General features: G+C 44.2%; 1 protein-coding gene across 47 annotated transcripts in view; it reads right to left on the minus strand.

Annotated features, from left to right (window-relative positions):
- Positions 1-21,145, minus strand: part of Sox5 (SRY-box transcription factor 5) — a 955,418-nt gene that overhangs the window by 208,263 nt on the left and 726,010 nt on the right.

Raw genomic sequence — 21,145 nt, forward strand, 5'->3', positions numbered from 1 at the left:
TGTGCTTGTGCCAGCATCCAGCTGGGTGTACAGTTAGAGTACATCTCATCAACTCCAGGTTAGCCTGAGGTACATTAGAGAGCACAGTGCTCCTCAGCCCTGAAAGGTAAGTGCCCCCCCATGCCTCATCAAAAGGACAGCACCGCACCTACTATCTTGGGTCTCACATGTGCCCTGTCTTTTCCACATCATTGTCTGTGGGCGTTTCTATCTGTTCAGATGATTATTCACCCCCTAGGAGGGACAGAGAGGTCAACTTGTCAAAGACCATCCGTCCTAGGGGGTTTCCGGCTAAGCTGAGGTTAAGAATGGGCTATCTCTAAGATGTTGAAAATTAATGATTGGTGGACATTTAAACACCCCTGAGGTATATTTAAATATATTTGGATATCGAAGGTGTCAGGCATTCTTTTACACCGACACACGCGCACATGTAAGCAGGCTCCATTTGCGATATGTGCTTGTAATATACGCTTCTCTCTGTCCTGAAATACCTATTTCTATTTTGTATATCAAGGGGAAATCCTAATGAGCTTATTTGCATATTTTCCTAAAAATCACCCCGCCCCCTGTTTTTCTATCTCACACTCTGGAAATGGCGCCAGACAGCAATGCTGCGATCAGTCAGAGTGCAGACCGGTGTTGCAATCGGTGTTTCCACTTGCATCATGGTGTTTAAAGAAAGTTGAAAATACTTCTGCATGGAACTTCGGTGTGTTCACATTCCCAGGGAGCACCGGGGGAAATCAGTTCTTAAACCTTATCAGAGTAGGTCAAACAAACACCACTGTTTCTTTATCCTTTATCCAGAGGTCGACTTTAAAAAAAAAAAAAAAAAGAACCTGGAGTAGCGTGCAAACAGGGCATGGCCAGAATGGTATTTGTAGGAGGGTTCTGTCAGTCATTAAAAGCTAACAAGCCTTTGCAAGGGAGGAATGTGGCGATGGAAATCCACTGTGGACTAACAATGGGCCCCCGGACCTCCCTGCTCCACAAGCAGATCTTTTTACTTCTAATGCTATTATTGTCTGCCAGGTCCTGGCAATGCCTTTCCCTTGCAGGGAGACAAAATATCTACTGTCGCCACCTTATAAAGGGACAGAGGTCTTCTGTCTGAGCTGCAGAGTTAAAGAAATAGCAGTCAGACTTGTGGAACCCACAGAACATTTCTGGCCTTCCTATTAAGGAGCATTGAGATAGAAAGCTCCAGAGAGCTGGTTCAAGTTGACTCTTAGCACACAGAGCAGGAGGGAGGGAGGAAGGGCAGGAGGGGAGAGGGAGGGAGGGAAGGAGGGAGGAAGGGGGCGTCTGTGAAAATGGAAAACCAGAAATATGCCTAACTTGGGGCTGTCACATTGAGGGATGACTCAGAATACTAACATCTTTCACTGAGGTGTGAAATGTGTGCCTCAGATTCAGATATCTGTACTGAGTGGCCTCCTTCCTGGGGACTGTGCTAATGAATGGCCTCTGTTCTCTTATTTAATCGTCACCTGAAGTCTGAGAAGGTGTAATTACATCTATGTTATGAGTTCTAAGAAAGATAAACACACACACACACACACTCAATTCAGGCATAGACCAGTCTGCAGTTTTAAAATATATTATGGGGAAGAATGATGTCTTGGGCAGGGTTTTGTTTGCTCCAAACACCTAGTGACAAGACAAGAAAGCTCCTGTTTTGAAGGCTAATTGTTGTGCAACAAAGCAATGTTGCGCCTCCCGCCCTGTGTGTCATGACAAATTTCTCATGGTAGGTGCAGATTGACACTGCTCTGCTATTAAAAAAAAGAAAAGAAAAAAAGCTCAAAGCTTAGTGAGACGCAGCACTCACCCACCTCACCCATAATGAAGCTGAGTCCAAACCACCCAGGCTGCTGTTCAAGGTGCTTACACACATGGTCACACGTGGACAACACACACACACTTCCTCTGTACACACACACACACTTCCTCTGTACACATACACACACACTTCCTCTGTACACACACACACACACTTCCTCTGTACACACACACACACTTCCTCTGTACACACACACACACACATTTCCTCTGTACACACACACACACACTTCCTCTGTACACACACACACACACACTTCTTCTGTACAGACACACACACACTTCCTCTGTACACACACACACACATACTTCCTCTGTACACACACACACACACTTCCTCTGTACACACACACACACACACACACACACACACACACACACACTTCCTCTGTGGAAGAATTCTAGATCACAGAAACCATTCAAAAGTCCACCAGAGTGAAAACCTCAAATAACAAATTGAATTCTCTAGAATAAAATGTTTGTGTGAGTATCAACTATGGATTAAAAGGATAGATCTTTTTTTTTTATAGTTCTCATTAACATGAGAACTTAATCTAATCGTACAATTTCTTACGTGTGGAATTGGCCTTGGATGCTTTTAGAAACCCATCATGTGAACGTGTTCAATGAAGTTACCCCTTTCACGTATGAGCTAGAAGGGGTATTAGGGATGAGTGAAAAGAATCCAGATGGTCACCTCGCCTGTGACAGCAGCTAGCTGTTGGCGAGGCGAGGGTGGGGTCAGGGCCCTTGGCGTTCCCCTACATGGATTTCTGTCACATAACTGGGTGACTACTAGGAATTCTACTTGCCGCAGCACATTTCCCAGCTCGGTCTCACATCCCTACAGAGTGTTCCTGTAGCGGTACTAGGGAATGACCTCCATTGAGAAGGTCAGTGCCCTCCATGCTAATAAAGCTCTCGGGAGACAGTCAGAAAATCCACGGTTAGAACGTAAAAGACAAGATCCCAACATTTATAATCACCTGTTTTCTCGTGTGAATTTAATAAAGGGATGTCTACCACGGCTCCATAAGCACCACTCACTATGTATGGTGTGAGAAAAGATACTTACCATGCAATGTTCAGTTTTCAAAACTGAGATTTACTTTTAAACCCACAGAGTTGAGTTTTTCCTGTGTGTGTGGCTGGCATCTGTTTGCCTTGTTGGTGAGTTCTGTTCTGCAACTGGCCTTCTTTCCCTTTTTTTCTTTGATTGATTGATGATTGATTGATTGATTGATTTCGGACAGGATCTCATTGAGTAGACCAAGCTATCCCTCAACTCACAGGGATCTTCCTGCCTTTGTTTTCCAAGTGTGCAGAGTAAAGGCATGTGGGACTAGGCCTGGGGTAAATTTCTTAATTTAAACACTTGGGACTTTATTCCCCCAAACATTGGAGTTTCATAGTTACCCTCAAAACTATGGAGTTCCTCAAAGAAAGGCATTGTAAAAGTCAAGGTGCCTTAGACAGTGTCTCAGCCTAAGGAATGCTGTCACATCTGAAACCTTTGACAGTAGTGAGTCTGTCCCATGTTAGACTTGGCAAAACTCAGGCTTTGCCCAACGTCAGCGAGTTCAAAGTACAACAGAGACTGTGAAAACCAGGGCTCTTCCTTCAAGTTTCCAGTTAAAAACTAAACACACGCATTGTAAAAGATAATGTAAAATAAATAAAGATCGTGTGGGGAAATAAGCTATGGACCACTGGTGCCCCAGAAGCACCCCATCACTGGTCCACTAGAGCCTCAGAAGTACCCATCCACTGTCCCCACATTCAGATGATTCTGTGGAATCACTTAAGCTTCTCTCTGCTGGGTGCAGCCGGTAGACAGACTGATTGCTTTTCTCTCTGGCATGATCCTGTGAGCTTCCTCACATCACTGCCTACCACAATCCCCACCAGAGAAGCTCCCGAAGTTGCCAGCCATTGTTATGACAGCATCCTGCCTCTTTAGGGCCCCTTCATTTCTTCCTAACTCGCACTCCCGTTTTTCCCTGCGGTGCCAAACCCTCTTAAGACCGACTCCCTGGGCTGGAACAATGAGACCTGGAGACCCATGCCAACATATTGTAATTCTCCAGCAAGCTGCCAGTGCCAAGAATTAAACCACATTCCTGCCAGCACAGTAGCTTACACACAACCTGAGGTTTGTGCTTTGTGTGCACGCACGTTTTATTTTTCTGTTTTAATCTTCTTTGAACTACTGTGGCAGGGCACATTAAGAAATTGAACGAGTAAAATGTAGGTTTGCACCATATTTGACTTTTTAGACTAACGCCCATGAATTAGTCCACGGTAAATCCAAAACTGTTTATATATTTTTTTTTAAATCTGTAGCTTTGACTGGGCCTCATCCCTCTTGCCCTGTGTCGATGCACACAGCAGCGAGGGCATCGCGCCACGGAAGGAACCGTCATGGCTAAATTTCAAACATGCCAGTTGTTTCTCAAATCAAGAAATCGATGCCGTGTGTAGCTAATCCAGAGGCTGGATTTTACAATGGGCGTGGCTCTTCTCTACCATTTTGGTAAGTATTTTAACGGACGCAGTGGTCAGATGTAAGCGGAACAAACACAACTGGGTGATGTAAAATCAAAATCAGAATAAGCATTACACTGTCGTGCAAATCTAACTTACCCTTAGCAATCGGGGAGCCCTTTTCTACAGGAGTTAGATACTTTTAGGTGCTAAGAGACTGCTAATGGAATACTCAGTGTTTAAATATTTTACCCAGGATATCAGAGTTGGGCAATGACTGGTAGTAGTCAGTGTGACTTAAAAAGAGTCTAGGCTGAACTCTCTGATGGTCAGTAGCACCACCACTCAGCAAATTTCAAATACTCATGAAAAAAATCATAAACCCCACTAAACCCAAAGGCGGGACATGTGGCCTCATCCCCGGGACAGACTCCTCTTCACATGCCACGGGGCTGCGTTCTACACTCCGGCTTCTATTTTTGTGGTTGGTCCTTGGACTGAACGCAGGGCCTTATACGTACTAAGCGAACAGCTTTAGCTGTGTGACTCCCAACACACACCCCCTCGCTAAAGAGCTAAGCTTTTGGAAGCATGGGATTTTCGTTCCATTTTCTTCGCCACCTTCATGATCAGCTGATTATTTAAGTGTCAGGTGGCGCCGTTGGAATTGTGGCAGTGAACTCAATAAACTCTGTTAGGCCTGATCCCTGTTGCTCTCACAAGTACCCTCTGGAAGTTCCCGGGAGCTGAAGAGCAAAGGCCAGTGTGTAAGTCAGTACAGTTCCAGGACAGCACGCTGCTGATTAATCACGCGAGTAAAGACAAGAAATGAGGATCTGTGGGGGGAAGACTCAGGTTAATCTGCAAATGACGTCAATAGAAATTCACTTCGGGGGGGACAGCATCTTCTTGTCCAGACAATACTCCGGGGCAGCTGTTATACAACGCAGGGTAAGCAGTAGATTCTTACAAATAAGAAAAGCCCTGTGTACACTTGAGACCAGTAGGGCCCAGAATTATTCCGGAGCCCACCCATGGCTGCAGCTACGCTACCAATGTCAAGTTCCAGGATATGTTACAAAGTTCTGCACGTCTCCACAAACCACAGAAGTCAAGCTGACGTTCCGCAGCCCTCAGCCTGCACCGGCCTCATTTTTTATATGTAATTATGCTCAAGTTACTTAAGCCTGGAAGGGCTTTCGTTTTAGTATTGTCAAAGTGTGTGCCTGTTTTCGCCTGAACGTTATTAAAAACTTTCTAGAAGGGAAAGAAATGGCTTTGACAAGGCTACCTTCTGCGAGTTTTAAACATACAATCAATCCCAGAGACGGACATGACCTGAGTTACTTGCGATAAGCTTACATTTTCTGTTTGCACTGGCTAGAAATTTGGACATGTCTCTTCGGGTATATACAGCCCGGAATCACCTTTTTAGAAGAGTATTTCTCCATTGCATAATTAAATATGCCAAAATTAACACGGCACAGCTGCCACATGTCTGGGGTCCATATTTGTTCCTTACAAGGATCATTTGTGTGAATGCTGTCGTATCTCTTGTAAGATTTGATTTTTATGAACGCACGTGTGTCTGTCTGTGTGAGCCTCTGTGAAGGGTACAGGTGTGCCTGCCAGGAGAGGGCATTAGATCCCCAAAAGCTGGAGTTACAGGCAATAAGGGGTACGCCCTCATAAGACTTGATGACAAGGGTGCTGGAAAACAAATCCAGGTCCCCGGGAAGAATGCTTCTAAACACTGAGCAATTGCTCCAGCCCAGTGGCTCTTAACCTGTAGGCCATGACAAAATCTACAAACCTCCGCTCCTAAGAGGTATTGATATTATGATGGATACAGTAGTAGAATCACAATAACAAAATAATTCTATGGTTGGGGTGGGCACTTCAACATGAGGAACTGTGTTAAAGGGTCCAGCATTAGAAAGGTTGAGAACTACTGCTCTAGACACCCCACTCCCCCATGTCTGTCTGTCTGTCTGTCTGTCTGTCTGTCTATCTCTCTCTCTCCCTCTCTCTCCCTGACTGGTTTCATTGTCTGAGCTGAACTTCTGATCCTCCTCCTTCCAGTCCCCAAGTTCTAGGTCTCAGACATCCCCCACTCTGCCCAGTTATCTTCTCTGCACACAAACAAGGTAATAAGTGAGCAGTGGGGTCGCTGGTCGCCCCAGTCGCCCCTATCAAAAGCTAGCTGGTCTTGTGTAGCCCGCAGACATTTCCACGTGGTAGTTTTATTATTAGTTGCCACCAGAACCACTGCAAGCTCTGTCAGGGCAGCATTCCAACAGGGAGCTGCAGAAAGTCATTCCTCTGGTACAGAAACTCTTTGTCTTCTTGCTACTAGATATAAAAAGGAAAAAAGAATGATTTAATGTCATAAAACCCGACTCCATCTCTTATGGGTTTATTGCTCTTTGGCAAGTAATTTACCCTCTTGCTACCTCAAGTTACTCACCTGAAGGTAGATAATGACTGCTCTTATCTCGTGTTTGCTGGGAAGGCTAGTGTATGCAAGCCTTTAATAGGGTTAGGCTCACAATGCCACTCAAAAATGTTAACCAGTGCTAGAACTACAAATCAGCTTATAACTGTCAAAGAGAACCACTTCTTACACACACATGCACACAGAAACACATACAGATACATCTGCACACACACACACATACACACACATATACATACATACAGAAACAAACATATATACAGACACATAAACCAATGCATCTATGCATACACACAGGTGTATATACATATACAAAATGTATACACATACATGTGTATACAATAACAGGTATATGCAGACATACATAAACACATACCAAACCCTTAAATACATACATATACACATATACACATAACAGACATACATATACACATAAACACATGCACATATCTGCCGTCAGCTGTCATTACACTGTACTAGTGGTTCCCACATGTATTTCTGTAATGAGGATCATCGCTCTCTGACCTCTATGAGAAGGAAATGGGTACAGCTGAAAGGAGGGGCTAATCATTTGTAGGTTACTGTATGACATGTCTCAGAAAGCACAGGCAAAGAGACTCAACTGGCTTTCCTTCTCTACTTCCTTTGGACAACTGTCTTTCCAATGGTCCTCAGGGTTGCCAGCACTATGGGGACACACACCAACAGCAGTTTGTAGCTTCCATTCATTGGCATTGCAGTCCCACCCACCACGGCACTTACCCTGTTCTTCCACTTCTACAGTGACAGCATTTTAACTGACAGTGGGAGAGCATGGCTCTCACATACAAGCCCTCGCATGAAGTGCACGACTAATGAACACTGTCCATTTGGAGCCAAATAAGTCATGAAGTCAGAAAAAAGAAGACGGGTGAGGAAGGGAAGCACCAAGTTCCACACTTGTAAGTTTCTGAGAGAGTGGGGAGTAGACAGCAGGAGGAAGACAGGGTTGGTAAGAGGGAAGACCAGAAAGGACATACAACATGGTGGGAAACTAGAAGAGAGGCGGGGACTGTGCACACACAGCAGCCACTCTATAAAACCCCAACGTTTCTTCTGAAGGAGTTTCATCTCGATTTCACCCACCAAACAACTGGTCTGGTCAGAGAAAAATTGTCCGAGCTTTCATTTTCTGTTTTAGTATTTTCTCCATACAATGGAATCATTTAAAGATAACATAAGGACTGCAGAATTAAAGTGTAACATATTTGAGAATCAAATGAGATTTTAATCTCTGAAGACTACCTTGCACATAAAGGAGGAAGCTAAGGAAGGAGCAGGTAAGGACTTGGAAGCTTCTTAAAGATGAGACCGTGTAGACCTTACTACACCTGTGAACCTGATGCTTACTGGCCTATAGGGCAAGAGCAAGTGTGGATCGTGTACAACTGTTAACACATTTAAGACAAGGAATCTGTAGGTATTTGGATCATAACAAACAATTTATCCAACTACAAATCTCAAATTCATACAATCATTCATGTATGGGCATTTAGAACACACAAGTTGGAATCCATTTTGATGAACACATATGTAGAATCCTGTAGTTGCTCCAAATTGCAAATGTGGCACGTGGAGAAGAGAAAGGAAATCCAAAGAGTATCTAAGTAGAAAACCACTTGACATCGGGTAGAACAAGGAGTCCAGGCACCTGGATGCGTGAACCAAAGCAGTCAGGTGGAGGCTGAAGCATCACACACCCAGAATCTTCCCACCCTGACACATGTGTGCCCGTGCCACAAGCCCCACCTGCCAGATGCCTGGCAGGACGATAAGTCAGACAGGACTCTGCCCTCCTCCGCCCCTCACAGAGACGGTTACTAGGGCAGCTGAAGAGCTGAGTGGAGACACTAGTTATAACTCAGGGGAGGCTGTCATATTCAGATACAGAGGATCAGGGTTGAGAACAAGCAAGTGGAGAAAATGTTCTCCAACTGCTGAACATCAAGTGTCAAGTCTTACACAGATTTCCAAAGTGAAGTACCCCCACTCCCTCGGCGTTCATTATCCCTGGTCTCTTGTAACTCTGTAGTGATTTTGGACTGTGTCATTTGTAGGGTAATTTCAGAAGACAAAATACAGGACTCTCATTTCCAAAGCATGATTTAATGTTACCAGACCTAGACATAATCCCATCAGAGGAGAAGTGTGCTGCTATGTTAGCCACAAGATCCTGACTCCATCCAAATAGTGTAGAGTGAAACAAGTACATAAATCCATTAGGGACCATTTAAAAATGATTTCCATTGAGGAAGCAATGCAGTAAATAACTAACAAGGAAGGAAATGAAAAAGTGAAAAGTAAAAACGAGATAAACAGAAGCAAAGCCAAAGAGATTGGCATAGTTTTGGTTCTCTGACGTCAACAGAGCCCACCTTCATTTGATGATAAATTCAGTACATATAATATTATGCGTGTGCAACACATCTACCCATACATTAAATTGTAATCAGAGTATTTGTCCACCACTATTGTCTTTGCTTTTAATGAATTGTATATACTATGTGAGATACAAACTTTATAAAAGTGACAAATACATCATACAGGTTCAACCCAATCTCTTTCTTTTGTATGATTTACACACAGTATTTATACAAACACACACACACACATGCACACATACACATTTGCACATATATGCACACTCACACACATGCAGGCACATGTACACACACCTACACACATACATACACATGCACACACATACATATGTGCACACACACATGTATACATACACACATATGCACACAAATGCACATGCAGTCAGGGAAGCATCACATGCTATTCTTCTGCTCACATATGCACCACTGACTAGTCACATCCCATATCCCATGATGCCAAGCTGCTCAAAACCTCAGGAAACTCAGTCTCATGTAGGAGAGTAAGACTGTGCCCATAACCAGACACAAACAAGTATTTTATTTCAGATGATATCACATCACTGAGCTGCTGTCCTAGACCCTCACCTACTGGCTCAGAAAGAGTATTAATGCCCTACCTGAACTGCCCAACCAATGAAGAGTGAACAAGAGTGTGGACAGGGTGTTTTGGTAAGCACCCCTATAAAATGTAATACTTAGTTATTATTAATAATTAATAATATAATGTATTCTCATTAATGATATGTAATATAGCATATTAACAGCATGCTATATAATACATAGTGTATAGTTATATATGAGTTTCTACTGTGTGAGTACATGGTTCATAATCACTCATTTAAAATACTTAAATGGAAATTTTATCATAATCTACCAGCAATATGTATATATATACATATATATATATAAACATATGACATATAACATATAAATTTCCATTCAAATGTTTTAAATGAGGGATCATGAGGCATGTAATCACACAGTAGAAACTCACACATTAAAAAGGTTAACAGGACACACCGTTCATGCTACAGATGTACAGAGTTCTATAAAGGACAAGAGAGAGAAGAGAATTCTAGTATATAACATGTGCTGGGTGATATGTAACACAGAAGATGTAATACATAATATAGAAGATTTAATATGCAATATGTAATATATATTATTCAGGTCACGATATAAAGGTCTACTAGACAACAATTTGTAGGAAACAGGACCAGATACTGAGATGCATGTAGGTAAGAAAATATGAGTGAGTATCTTCAGCAAAATGTGAGCTCCCTGTTTGTTCAGCATGCACTGTGTCATCAAGGCCAGATGGAATCTAGTGGATGCTGTGACCGAGGGTCTATAGTGGGCAAGAGGGTCACTAAAGACAACATCCAGAGGTCATCAAGACAGTCAGTTTCCTACGTCTTGGTCGAGCTCAGGAACCTGAACTTTTCATTGTTCATCTTGATGAACAAACACTGAATCAGAGTTTGAAAGGATGGACCGAAAACATCGCATGAGGACAGAATCCTAGAAGTGAGTACGATTTGATAGATCAGAATACGCCGAGTTCTTCTTGCGAAGGAGAATGGACTGAACCAATGCCGAATTTTCACTTGAGCAACAATCAGACAATGTAAACCAAAAATATCCAACGTCTTCCGGTGGGTTTGTGTTTGCAGCCACATGACCTGGGCATTTCAAGGAGAAGCACACTGAAGAACCGCCAGGGACCCAATGTGTCTTTCAACCATTGCACCAGGGCACAAGGTTTTCCTGGGAGATTATGATAAAATTTGCATTTAAGTTTTTAAACAAGGGATCACGGACCATGCCATCCCACATTAGAAACTCACGCACATTTAAAATCGTTAACAGAGCACAGCATTCATGCAACAGATGTACAGAAGTCATGTAAATGACAGGAGAGATAAACTAAAGCTCAGAGATAAGACAGCCATGGTTCTGAACGGTGAAGATGAAGTGGGGCTTGTTCTAAGTCTAGTCAAAGAATGGCATGGGTCACTCGGGAAACCCAAGAAATACAAACTAAAAGACGTCCCCTTCATCCAGGAAAGTCTCTAGACAGAGCCCTTCGGGAGATGCTGGGACTACAAGTTATTAACCCTGGCCATCAGCTTGTGGCAGAAATAAAACACTTGGCCCACCCTCCTCTGAACATAACTGACATGGGTTTCCATGGGCCGGCAGAAGCTCAATGATTATCTTTCATTCATTGTTAAAAGAACGTGGCTCAATACCATCAAGTGAATCAGCTGCTCAGGAGGGCACGGAAGCCTAGGGCTGCTGAATGCTTTTCTTTCCCACTTGCTTCTCTTCTAGTAACAACGCAAGAGTGATCTAGCTGAATTTTACATGTGAAGGTAAAGACGGTAAGCTATAGATACATATCCACGCAAACCAATTATATACCCATATATTTAGAATATCTAACATAAAATACTTATACAGAATTTGAATTCTACTCCTCATAAAAAAGGGAGGGGTCAGGTGCGGGTAAGGAAGGTGTCATACATTCACCACAGTGTGAAGTAAATCCCTCCTTTCCCCAGGAGCCACTTCATTACAAGAATAAACATTTAGGAGGCAAGAAAAGCTCATTTAAAACAGCCGAGGGACTGAAGCAAACCAAAACCGAATCATTAGCACTTACCAATTTAAGAATAGATGAATATTTTATTTCAGAAGGGTGTGAGAATCCAATGACATTAACAAACACCTAATCTTCTGACTAGAGGAAGCTAGGGTGGGCCTTCACACCTGGGCATAGTGTGAGGGAACAAGGGCTAGCCTTCACACCTGGGCATAGTGTGAGGGAACAAGGGCTAGCCTTCACATCTGGGAACGGTGTGAGGGAACAAGGGCTAGCCTTCACACCTGGGCATAGTGTGAGGGAACAAGGGCTAGCCTTCACACCTGGGCATAGTGTGAGGGAACAAGGGCTAGCCTTCACATCTGGGAACAGTGTGAGGGAACAAGGGCTAGCCTTCACATCTGGGAATGGTGTGAGGAAGCTAAGGGTGGGCCTTCACACCTCAGAATAGTGTGAGGGAACGAGGACGAGCCTTCACACTTAGTGTGAAGGAGTGAGGGCAGCAACCTTTCAACCTGGGAATGGTGGACTTTTCATGGTTTGGAAGCCCGAGTTTCATGTGTTAGAAACTCAAAGGTGTCAGGACCTCTGTGAATTTTTTCTGTAGAGTAGCTAATCCCCTAGGACTGGGCCCCAAACATCATAGTGAGACCCTGTCTCAAAGAATACAAACATACAAACAAAACGTAAATTGCACAAGGTGACCATTTCAATGTGAGGCACTTGATGCAATAAATATGTAGGTCATCGTTACAGCCTTGTCATAACTAAGAATGATCTGTGTTACGTGACACGATCAGACCCAAAATATAAGTTAAAGTACGTATTTCCACAGTTAAGGATAGAAGCGTTTCTAGAGAAGGCTAGAGCGCAGCAAAACAGAAGTGTTGGGTTCTGTTGGAACTGCGTTCCTTAACAGAGAAGGTATATTTTCATTAAAGCAAGCATTTCATAATCTAAGGAATGTTCCAACCATTCAGTCAACGTTGGAGAAGTATAATAGTCTATGATTCTAGATTCAGACCTTGAGATAGTTCTCTCTCTTTTATTTTTCCTGTAAATAACTTAGCTTCTTCCACAACATCCACAGAGCCAACTCCAGAAATAAAAAGAGCCCGTGGCAGCGCAAGCCACAGCAGACACGAATCCGGCACATTCAAAAGGACGCGTATCTGAGCTTAATTGAAAATCTTGTTATTGTTGGGGTTTTCTCCTCTCTGCTGTTCCTGTAACACACAGGGCGTGGACCACACAGCCATTAATAACCACAGCAAGGAGGGGATGAAAATAAGGAGGAAAAAATGTATTCCCCACTTTGTTGCTTCCAGAGGTGTTTCTGGGCTGTCCCTGAATCCTTTCAGTCTCTTACCTACGTTACACTAACAAGGCACCTAGCGTGGCCATTCCTCACCAACAGGTCCAGGTCTCCAGTGGGACAACTACAATTTCCTACATTACGGACGGTGGCCTAAAGGGGACATCTGTTTACCACATATGATACTGTATTACAAAATAAACAGGAAAAGTACACGAGAGACTATGGTAGTTAGAGACACATGAAAGTGTACTTTCCAAGGTTCCCGGGGCTGATGCCTGGCTAACTCTGTGATCTCCTCATGGATACGTGTTCTATTTTCCCGCCAGGAAGTAAAGAGTTCTGAATGTCAGTGCAGTAAGACATGACACTTAGGAGCACACCAATGCTAAGGGGTTCCTATTATACCAGGACACTCAGTACCACTACGTAATGCTTTCACTAAACCTATATACATTAAGCTTGATTATAATCAATTTTTTATAATACCACTTTTGTAATAATGCTCATAGCATGTGGCTCCCAGGGAAGTTCTTATAACGAGATAGCTGGGTCTATTTTTCCCATTAAAGCCTCCTTGTGAATTGTCTGTAGTTCTTCCTCTCACACATTTCCAGCTAACTGCCCCCTCTGTACTTAACGTTTGCTGAACAATAGCCAGGCCCCCTTTCAATGGTTAATTTTCTATAACACCCATTTGCTTCCTTCTTTTATGTCAGGATGCCTCGCTTGGCATCAAATCCACTCCCTACCCATTCCCTTGTCCTATCTCTTTCCTCCCCACAGAGCACTATCTCCTAACCCTCCAAGTTGGTCTGACTCACATTGGGTCAAAATTATTAGAAGTTCTCAGCAGCTCCCAACAGGAGGCTAATCAGTTACCTAAAACAAAACATGGAGGGATCCAGGCTGCTACTGAACCTCAAAGTGCAATGGTCACTCAAAGGAGAAGACTCTGACAGTCCTGAATGAACTGTGACCCTGTGGTGTTAAATTCTCGCCTCTCTCTCTCTCTCTCTCTCTCTCTCTCTCTCTCTCTCTCTCTCTCTGTCTGTCTCTCCCTGTCTGTCTCTGTCTGTCTCTCTGTCTGTCTCTGTCTCTCTGTCTGTCTCTGTCTCTCTCTCTGTCTCTGTCTCTCTCTCTATCTCTCTGTCTCTGTCTCTCTGTCTCTCTCTCTGTGTGTGTGTGTGTGTGTGTGTGTGTGTGTGTGTGCATGAGAGGTGGGGGAAGAGCATGTGTGTTTATATATTCTAGATGTGAGAGGTAGAACCAGGGAGAGGTATCAAGATACACACACACACACACACACACACACACACGATGTACATACACTCAAAATCCCTGCTAAATTCTCTATTTCAGAATATTTTTGCATGTGTTTCTTTACTATTGTGCTTTTTGCTTTGTTTTCTGATTCACACCCTTGGTGACATGTCGCAGGCTGCATGCAGAAACAACATCACATAAGAGCCTCATTGGACAGGGATCGGACTCAGGTTTCTCAGACCATCACCTAACTGGCAAATATGGCACGTCTGTCAGACATTTCCTTATGAAGCCCTCTTTCTGAGAAGACTGAGCATTCTTCAGAACAGACATTGGAATCTGAGGCTTAGCTAAGTTTCCTCTGAGTTTTACTAGATCCAAGTCAGTGAGTGGCTAGTCTCCTGGCTGGACTCCAGTGTGTTTAGCCAGAGTGGAGGGGTGCTTGCTTCACAAAGTTAAACACATAACAGGTTTGTAAACACACTATATCTTTCAGGCATAATAGAGTGCTTGGCAAAACCCGCCCTCTTAGGTCACGGATTTTCACAGGAGTTGAGAGGAAACGCAAGCACACCGTCTCCAGAAATCCGTGTTCATGAATGCACTTAGATATGCAACGTCTCCATATGTATCATGTTCCACGGGGCACGACGGAGGTTCGCTTGTTATCTAGAGGCAGATTCTATATCGCTCCGTATGTTTACTTAACTCTCCCCACTGACTCCCCTACCTCCACATAAGGAAAGATGGAGAGAAAGCTAAGAACTCTGCATCGGCTTACCCACAGATCTGCTACACTGCCTCCCTGTTCCTATTTTCTTTATTTGTGTAGCTGTTAGACATTTTTGCAGAGGAGGAGAGCAGCAGCCAGGCTCGCACAACAAAAGACCTACTGTCACAGAGCCAGCCTCAGACATGGTGGAAACCGGCCCACAGGAAAAGGCCTGGCTCCAGTATTAGGCCCCGGCCGAGTACAGTCACCTATATTCAGTCAAATTGGCAACAGGTCTCAGTGTTCCTGGCTTTGAGCTGTGAACAAGGGTCGGGATTGAATAACCAATTACACAACCGCTGACTGAGTTTACTCAAGGTTTGCAAACTGCTATAATAGCCCAGTATTCAGGCAACTGTTTCATCCCCAGCCAGGTGCGGTGTCATATCTACCCCCGAGTTCCATTTACATGTCACCGTATCACATACGTCCATCAAAAAGGTTAATACAGTGTCGCACTCGACGCTTAAATGAGGGGCTCTGCCTCTCCACTGGGCACTTCACGCCGACACCTCTCTTTGTCTCTCGCTCTCCCTCTGCAAGTTAAACCAAGTTTCTGTCAGAGCTACAAAATGGAGCTTGAAAGAACAGTAGCTAACTGTCGACAGTTTTCCAAAACACTGCTTCCACTAATCGGCTGTTTGAATCACCTCGGTATACCAAGAATGTGACAGTCCTGCAACTTGGCTACTCACAGAGGTACCCAAACCTGAGGCATTCCTATTGACTCACCCAGAAGCTTGTCCTCCTCCTCTGCCAAAGTGAGCAGAAAGCATCTCACTCAACATTCGGGGGATCTCAGTGTTCCCAGTGTATCTCAATGCCCGTCTGTCTTTAGACAGACTGGTGAGATGGAGCTAAACTTCCGAAATGGAATTCCAAGAAGTATTCCTAGATATCCACACAGCTGACATCACGGGATGAGTGGCTCTGAGCTGATAACCAGACTGACAGACACGGAGACATGAAGGGCTATCAGACTGCTGGAACAGAGTTGGCGAGTTTCGAGATCCTGGTCTTTACGTTTGAATCGTAACCCCTGCTCACATGGGCAGGTCATTGGGAGATAATCTAATCTTCACCTGAGGTTACTCATCTTTAAAATGGTCAACGTGGATTCTGAAGTTTTTCCCTGAGAATCATAAAATACTCGAGAAGGCACAGTGAGTGGAGAGTCCGTCCATGCTCATATAAAGGACGATGAATGCTGTTATGGTGGGGTCCAAGATACTGAGAGAATGTATGGACTTGTTGGGATCTAATAAAAATCCCACTGGGGCTGGGGATTTAGCTCAGTGGTAGAGCACTTACCTAGGAAGCTCAAGGCCCTGGGTTCGGTCCCCAGCTCCGAAAAAAAGAACCAAAAAAAAAGTAAAAATCCCACTGGGATTCTTCATACAAAGAGGAAGAATAATCCCAAATTCAAAGAGAACTGAAAATGAGACAAAACCACTCTGAGATAAAACCTAACTGGGAGTCATTAGAGCCCCCGAGTTAAGATTACATGATAAGGCTATTAAATCCCAATAATTATACACAAAATACATGGAGAATGAAATCCATCATAAAGCCCTCGCAACAGTGAAGTACGCGTGGTGAGCTAGGATCTGACAGCCACTGTGCAGCAAAGGCAGACTCTCTAAGGGATGGCGTTGCAGAGAGTGGATTTTCACACCCGAAGAGCGCAGTTAGATCTTTATGCTACACCACACATGACAAAACTCTGAACACAAGCAGCTCTTTGACACGGACCTTGGCAGTAATTTCCTCAAACTCACACCCGAATCTCGGACAGTTGAAAATGAGTCACTAGGAATACAAAGAAGCAACAAAGATTTTTCCTATCCTAGGAAGCAACTGAAAAAGCAAAACCAAGCCAAAAGAATGAGGAAACCTATGGATTGGGAAATACCCTACAAACCTATATCCAAGATCGTATCAAAATCCATGTAATCAATAGCATGAAGGCATGAAACCTGATCGAGAGGTGGACAAGGGTCAGAGGTGGGAAGGCTGAGAGAGGGTTCAGAGACTGGCACTGGCCCTTCCTGGGAAGAACCAAGTTCCCACCCCAGTGACGTATAACTCTCTAAACTCTCTATAGCCTATATCTGTAGCCTATGCATCCTGCTGCCCTCCAAAGGCACCGAGCACTCACATGGTGCATACACATACATAGATGCAGGCAAACAGTCATATACACAAAGGGGAAATAACGGAGAAAGTCGTGCCACACTCCCTGGCATCACAGAATTACAAATCCACTAAGGGATTATAACTCAAGTCTGTGATCATGGTTATTACCAAACGTAAAATGTCCCAGGTATTGGGGAAGGTGTGGATAAGATGCCACGGGATGAATCTCTGAGCGCTCATTATGAAGAACGGTATGATTATTCAAAAGGAACTAAGAATAGAACTACAATGTGTGTCCCCACCGGAGATGAGTCAGGACCTCTTAATACTTCATCCTCCGCTGTTCTTCACTGCAAAGATCACAGAAACCCAAGAAGAGAGGCAGCCTAGATTCCCGTCAATATACAAGTGGTAGTGGGAGGGGTTTCATATGTATGTGTGTATGTGTTCATGTGTGCACTAACAGTTCCTCTTCTATTGCTGTGATAGAAAATCATGGCCAGGAACAAGTTGACGAAGAAAAAGTTTATTTGGGTGTAAGTTTCTAGAGTCAACAGTGGTGAGAACAGCATGGTAGCAGATTGGATCAGGAAACTGAGAGGTCATGTGATTGGAGCAGGAAGCTGAGAGGTCATGTGATTGGAGCAGGAAACTGAGAGGCCATGTGATTGGAGCAGGAAGCTGAGAGGCCATGTGATTGGAGCAGGAAGCTGAGAGGTCATGGGATTGGAGCAGGAAGCTGAGAGGTCAAGTCTTCAACCACACTCAGAAAGCCAAGGAAGAACAAGAAGCCAGGTAGGTCTCTGAGGTGTGAAAGCCAGCACCCGTGACGAGCTTTCTCCAACAAGGCTGTGCCTCTTAAACCTTCCTTAATCTCTACTAGCAGTTGAAACAGAGACCAATGCCCAGTTACCTTTGTGTATGAGGAGGTACTTTGATTTGCCACAGCTTGGATGGGCCCGGAGGTTGTCATGCCATGAGAACAAAGGAGCCTGATATAGCTGTCTCCTGAAAGGCTCTGACAGAGCCTTGTTGGGGTAAAAATAAAAAAAGCATCAGAACCGGTTCCTATGCGTACCCTGGCCTGCTCTCGCGAGTTCTGGCTCCAGCAGGCCACTGGAAGTAGCGCTAATTTAAGTCAGTGGCTCCACTGAGCCATTCCAACACGGCACCCTGTCAGGCCTCCCCACTCTCACTCACAGCTCTCTTGGCTGATTTCCACCACTCCAGGCATACACATCCAAATTCCACAGTGGGCCCGGTGCATCCTGCCATCATACCCTCGCTCTCTTGAACTCAGTTAGGTCACCACATGTAAGAACACACCACACAAAATCCTCTGATCCAATGGATAAGATATAATCTGCCCATCTAGACAACACAAAATCCTGTACACACCCATCTCTTAAGAATATTCATAACAACCTGTAATATGTGCAGAAGGGAATCTTAATACCCGCTGCCATGTTCTCTCAACTCCCTCCCTAGTTGCACAGAAAGTAGATGGGGACAGCAGGAAGCCGCTGAGATAGATTAGCATTAGGATCCAGAACTAGCAAGAGAACACAGTACCTGAGTATGTGTGGGAACCGGTTCCCCTGCTTTCGTATTTTTACTGCAACAGAGCCTGACCAATACAGAGGTGAATGCTCACAGTCAACCATTGGACTGAGGACGAAGTTCCCAATGGAGGAGTTAGAGAAAGGACTGAAGAAGCTGAAGGGGTTTGCAACAACATAGGAAGAACAACAATATCAACCAACCAGACTCCCCCACCCAGATCTCCAGGCTCTAAAGAGTACACATGGAGGGACCCCTGGCTCCAGCCACATATGTAGCGGAGGATGGCCTTGTCAGAATCAACAGGAGTTGAAGCCCTTGGTCCTGGGAAGGCTCAGTGCCCCAGTGTAGGGGAATGCCAGGGCGGTGAGGTGGGAGTGAGTGGGTGGGTAGGAGAGCACCCTCATAGAAGCAGGGGGAGGGGGGATAGGATAGGGGGATTCCTGAGGGGAAATTGGGAAGGTGGATAACATTTGGAATGTTAATAAAGAAAATATCCAATAAGAGAAAAGAACAAGAAAAAAAGAAAAAAAAAAGGAGACAGAGAGTCAAACGCAATGTATTGTCTCTCACATGGGGATGCTAAAAGGTTGGCTTGAAGGGAGCACAGGGAGTGGATGGTGGCAGTGTTGAAGAGAGGACTTGAGCAGCATGGGCTACGTGCACACAATAAAAATAGCACACTGAGCCCTGTACTTGCTAGGAAAAACAGGTTGAAAACCGAGTAATGTAACACCATAATAAACAGATTTCGAGCCACACAGAAAGTGGGAGAGTGTGTGAGAAGCACGGTCTTTACCAAGTAGATGTGAAGTGGCAAAAGTTTGATATGCTGTCACGGGTTGATTCGCGGTGTTTTATTTTCATATACTGAGCACTTTACTGTGCCCATTGTTTGCTGTGCCAAAGTAGTAGAAACATTATTCTGATGAATACATCTAATGTCATATCCGTAACCCACAAGTTTGAATATGAAGAGTGGGATTTTTTAATTCACCCGTGTGTTTCTGTCACCTCCATATTAGTTTAAGATGAAGGTATCAAGGATAACACAAAGCAAAACAAACATGATGCACCCCTTGTTTCTAGTTTCTGGACATATATCTGTGAGTTTGCATCATTCGTCCACTAAACCCAATGGTGGTACAAACAGGTAAAACTGCATCTATTCTGAAGGACAGAATTTCTAATTCCGTGTAGTCCCACGTTCTTATTCAATGCCCAGTACAGGAGAATTTATTGATCTCTTTCAAAAGAGGAAAAATATTGTTTTGAGATACTGGAAGGTTTGGGGGCCATGAAAACATTGGAAGAGTCTTGGGGACATTAATATAACTGGCATACAAGTCAATAATGAACCTAGAATGCACTGTGTGACGTCACTGTGCTAGGAAAAAGCACAGTGGGGCTGCCATGAGCAGGTGACTCACTAAATCAGGTGGGTCATCAGTGGGTCAGGGCAATACTGTGAGGAGAAAGAAACCCAGGGACAGCCCCAGACCTCTGAGTCTGGAAGCTGGTAACTGAGAGTGGATTGGAATGAGTGAGGTCTTTAACCAGGGTTGAGTTAGCTACTGTTGTGGGAAACTGCACCTCCAGGTCTGAGACCACAGGGGAGGTCTACCCTCATCTCTGTCGATGCATCAGCATGGCCATGTGGGCTCCCACCTCCATTGTGAACAGAGCTGTGAGGAGGAGACCGTGCCTCACAGGATCATTTGTGGACTTAGATACGTAGTTTTCTATCAGAGTGGTTCCTCCTGGACCATATCACTGGAACCCGCACATACAATGGGAATGAGAGAAAAGGCCATTTTACATATTTTAAAAGATTTTTTTTACAGTGGTGTGTTATTTATCTCCTCCTGTGAGTATGTGCACGTGTGAGTGTAGGTGCCTACAAAAGCCAGAAGAGAGCACCCGTTCTCCTAGGGTTAAGATACAGGTCATTGTGAGCGATCCAACATGGGTGATGAAAATGAAACTCAGGATCTCTGCAAGAGCGGCCAGCACTCTTAAAAACAGAGCATCCATTCTTCCAGCCCCATTTCACACAGTTTGATGATAGATGATCAAAGATAGAATTAGCCCATGCGAGAGGTTTCATCCAGGCCTTGGAGTGCGGCAAGCTGATATGTACGGAGAACATTTCTATTTTTTTCAATTGTCCACCAAAATTCTAGCTCCACAAAGGCTCCCACGAGACGGAATCTGTGAAGTTATTCTAAATAGATACATAAAACACAAACACAGACTGTGTGGTGAAGTCGCGACAGACTGGGAAGGT

This window comes from Rattus norvegicus, chromosome 4 (assembly GCF_021556685.1).
Source record: "Rattus norvegicus strain SHRSP/BbbUtx chromosome 4, alternate assembly SHRSP_T2T, whole genome shotgun sequence".
NCBI classification, from domain to species: domain Eukaryota; kingdom Metazoa; phylum Chordata; class Mammalia; order Rodentia; family Muridae; genus Rattus; species Rattus norvegicus.